Source organism: Takifugu flavidus, chromosome 22 (assembly GCF_003711565.1).
Source record: "Takifugu flavidus isolate HTHZ2018 chromosome 22, ASM371156v2, whole genome shotgun sequence".
NCBI lineage: Eukaryota > Metazoa > Chordata > Actinopteri > Tetraodontiformes > Tetraodontidae > Takifugu > Takifugu flavidus.
The window spans coordinates 5,429,937-5,434,309 of NC_079541.1; the positions used below are offsets into that span (position 1 = coordinate 5,429,937).

The following is a 4,373-nucleotide window of genomic DNA, read 5'->3' on the forward strand; positions in this document are numbered from 1 at the left end:
ACTCTGGAGGCGGAAAACCGCAGCAAACACGGACAAATGGTGGTTTTCGCTCTAGACGGCAACATATTCCGCGTGTTGTTGTGTCTGGCTGCGACAGCTCCGAGGCTTCGTGCGAGCCATTATGATGTCCGCACGGGCCCCCGGATCCATCATTAATGTATGTCTGTCTGCAACTTCCCCCACTTTGATGCACACTCGCACCAAAACGAGGTCATACCCTGTCGTGAACGCCTCGGCTCCGTGTCTCCCTGCACGTCGCACTCGAGGGTGCGCGCGTGCGCTGATGGGGCGAGCGCCGGGGCACGGGCGGTCACCGCGGCGTGACGCCCAATTGGCTAATTGGAGGAGATGTTTACATTGTGTATCTGTGCCCAGCGTGCAGGAACAGCCCCCCTACAGTGGAGCCTCCACACCAGACGTGCAATTATCGCCTCTGCTTTGAAAGGCCTTGTTATTATGCAGACACCCCTGCTCTCCCACTCCGGTGGACTCACTTCCCCACCGGGAGCGTCGGTATTCCTAACAAGTGGACAGATGTAGAGCAGGACGGGGGCAACTGCCACAACAAGCTGATGAATTGCATAGGTTTTGCGTCACTCTCATAAACTCCACCTGTGCCTTTTTGCACTTCCTCTCGCTTTTCTGTTCCAGTCTAAGTTTGAGTCTTGGAGTGAAATTTCAAAGCAAAAATGCACTTTAACATCTCCAGGGAACAAAGGGAAAAAGGGTCGTAACAGAGAAATGTGTTCAATTTAACCACCCTCTTAGGTAGACGGTACCGTGACCCAAGCAGGAAAAACACACACACACACACACACACACACACACACACACACACTGAACGGTTCAACAATACAGATTTGAGTCTGAGAAACAGATTGTATTCCCAATTTAAACAGGATTTCCTTATTTGAGCTCGCCGAGTCGCGCATTGACGCAAGCGGCTGCTCTGCCCAGACGAACTCGGTCCAATGTTCCCTGGTCGTAAAAGTTTCTACTCTTTTGTTTGAAACATTATTTATTGGCATTTATGCAGTGTTTTCAATCGTGCGTCGGAAGGTGTGTGTTTACTGTGAGGCTAATTAGCATAAGCCACACAAAAGGTCAAAGATAGCCTATTCCACCAATGCCAGAGACCTCGGCGTCCTCATTAAGGGTAGGTAATGGCGGGGTGGCAGCACCCATTTCCTGGGCTTCAATGGTTTCGCTTCATTTCCTCCTAGTGATGTCATCTATTTCGGCTGTGCTAATGGTCTCCTCCAGTGTGCACTAATGGGCCGGGCCACCTGATACATCAGACAGCATCTTGTAAAAACCTCGTCCCCGCGCGCTCAGTAAGACAACATGCCTTCACGTTGCAGCGCCGCTCTTCCAAGGTCGTGACCTTTGACGCGCTCCCTGCTGGGTCTGCCACCGAGGTGCAAATGAACTTTAGCACCTGGGTGAAGGGTGTTTGCAGTACCACAGGACAGAAGGCTACGGAGAAGAGAATAAACAAGAACAGGAAACCAACAAGGGCGGCAGAAGATGCTGTCAGGGCGGTGGGCCGGGGGGTGTTAATCAGTGGGTAGGCAGTGGGGGGGCAGACACAACAAGGAGGGGCTCGCAATCACAGGGAGACGCACATGCACAGGCCTGAGAGCTGGAGCTACTGGACCAATGAGTGAAAGAAGGCAAGAACAGCAAAGACGAGGGTGCAAGGAGACAATTCGGGGGGGGTGTTAAAGCCGGGAGAAGGTGGGGGGGAAAGCGCACCAAATCCTGAGGATTAGTTCCACACATTCTTGGCATCTGTAGCCACAGCGGTATACCCGCAGCCAGCAGAGATGGCATTTGTGTCCGCTGTGCGACTCCCCCTGTCACCTCGGAGCTCCTCGCACACTCGACTTCCTGCACTCCCGACACTAAAAGGATGTAAAGTCCTTTAAATTTTAACATCAATTAATGAAAATAACTGGGGACTCCGATGTTTCTAGTGCACAGAAGCAGAGGACCTTGGAGCCCTCTAGCCTTGCTGACTTTGTTACCGCTGCGTGACCCTGCCAGGCCCTCCCACCCGTCTGTTCAACATTTATTAATTACCTATCGTTACTGACAAATTCACGCTCGCGCTAAAAGAAACATGGAGCATCTGTGCCAACGTACTCTTGAGCAACAAAGCATCTAATTCCAGCAGCAGAGTGTGTTTAGAGTTCAACAACAGGTCTAAATACCACACAGGAAGCGGTTTATTTCCCCTCTGAGCGTCATAGTCGAAGACACAATGTTAGCTTTGCAGGGAGTCAAAACACGGCCGTCGTTCAGTGTTAAGGGGCTTCGTGTGAAACTGGATAAACCTTCATTGTTATCTGAGGAATGTTCCAATGAAAGAAGTGTTATAATAACCAGTGGAGTCATCATGACCTCTCTGTTTTCCTATTGACCTTGAATCAGTCACGTTGAAGTCCTAACTGAAGATCACCATCACAACATCATCATTGGTCATTGGAAAGCAACTCATGCTGCGTTTGCTAAAACTAAAAGTTCAGGTCAGTCGAGCAGGAAACAGGATTTCTAACACTGCTTCGATCTGGCCTGGGAGGTCACATTGGCTGCATAAGCTAAATGCTATGGAAGTAGCTTGACGTCACAGTTAATTTGGTGCTAGCATGGCGATGTCAATTAGCTCATAGTCCCTATTATTAAGTTTACATTGCGCAAACCAGTAATCCCACTCTGACCAGAACACCCAACCATTTTAATATTCTGTCAGTCCGGTTGAGTCCTGAGGCAAATCTATAAACCCAGAGAGAAAACAAAATCCCAGCAGGGGTCCAGTAAACCTTTTATCCTGCAGACCGGAGTCATGTGGCTGCAAAGTGTGGCTGAGGTCAATGCCTCTGAAAGGTGGTGATCGCCATGGCAACTACCTGACAGTTTATATAACAGGCAATCAAACCTTTTCCATCCCACTGGGAGCTGCAACAAGGCTACAAATGGGCTTTTATCATAGTCAAAGTGTTCTGTTTTGCTGCTTTTTAAAAATCTGTTTCACACGTAGGAACCATGAAATATTCCCATTTGGGATTTATGAGTTTGGGAAACTTGTGGGATGTTTTTTTTTTTTTTTTTTAGAAAGAGCGCCTTTATCCAATCGTCTCCACGGGAGACGCTTTCTTCTCCCAACGTTTCCATCATGCAAGATTCTAAAGGGGGATTCACAGATCGGCTACCTGATATTAATCCCTTTAATAATTCCGGCGGCTTCTTTCGTGGGAACACACCCGAGTGTGTTTTATGCAACAATTCATGTGTTTTCCAACTGTAGCACCCCCCCTCCGTACAGACTGCAGGAGTAGTTTTGCCAATTCCAGATGTCATAGCAACAGCATGACAGCAGCTTCCAGCCCACGCAGCTCGCCACTGATGAGGTAAAGGCACTGCGCTGCGTGCACCCATGTCACCACACATCAGCTTTAACATTAACCAAAGCTAATTCGCCTCCTGGTAATAACTCGCCGGGCGCTCTGATTTCCTGAGTGCCCGGGTTTGATTTGGAGCTGCGTTCTGATTTATTTCCCGTGTTTTAAGTCCTTTCAGATCCGGGGGAAGCCTTGCAGGAGCGCACAGTGGTGCGAAGGCGATTTGGTGTCAAGGCCCGAGATAAGGGGCGCTGCAGGGACGCTTGAGGACGCCTCGCCAGCTGCCCGCCACATCCGCATGGTGATGGATGTTAAATGCAGGAGTCAGCATGCAAATAAAAGAAGCTCTCCACACACGCATGGATTGGTAGCAACACTCTCCTTGAATAATTTCCGTACCTGCTCCATATATGTTATATTTAAAGCTTTCAGTGAACCTCAGCGCCCAGTCATGTAATTCTGCCATGATGCGCCATCAATATTCACACGTGTGGGAAGCAGGCACCAATGTCCGAGATGCTGTTACGAAATGGCTGCTGAGTGGGTTACGCAAGCACATGGATGTGACCGCGAGGGCTCCATGAAAAGAGTTCCGTTAAATTCAGACTCGCTCTTCACGTTGCCTTCACAACATAAAAAAAAGGTTGTTTTTTTCCTAAATAGGAGGCAAGACAGACTGAAGATATAGTGTAACATATGAATGAGGTGTGAATGTCATGCATCAAATAACCATAACTGATATTTCCTATTGGCACTTGAAGGCAGCGTAATCTGTCTTTCCACTGGCAGGATGAAGGATGCAGGGAAAAATCTGACTGGGGGGAAAAACACTGACTCACGAAAGCCGTTTGATGTTTCTGCGACTCGCAACTCGCGTTCACACATGCAGACGAGTCATTCACATCTCTCAGCAGCCAATTAAACACTTCCACAGTTATTCGCATGTCAAGAGGGTGAACGCATGTGTCTAAA

The 4,373-nt window shown here is 48.8% G+C and overlaps 1 long non-coding RNA gene across 1 annotated transcript; it reads left to right on the plus strand.

Moving 5' to 3' along the window:
* Positions 1–590: 590 nt before the first annotated feature.
* On the plus strand, positions 591–3,761 carry LOC130519473 (uncharacterized). The gene is made up of 2 exons (XR_008948333.1): positions 591–3,410; positions 3,571–3,761. It is a non-coding gene; the product is annotated as an uncharacterized LOC130519473 (long non-coding RNA).
* Positions 3,762–4,373: the final 612 nt, after the last annotated feature.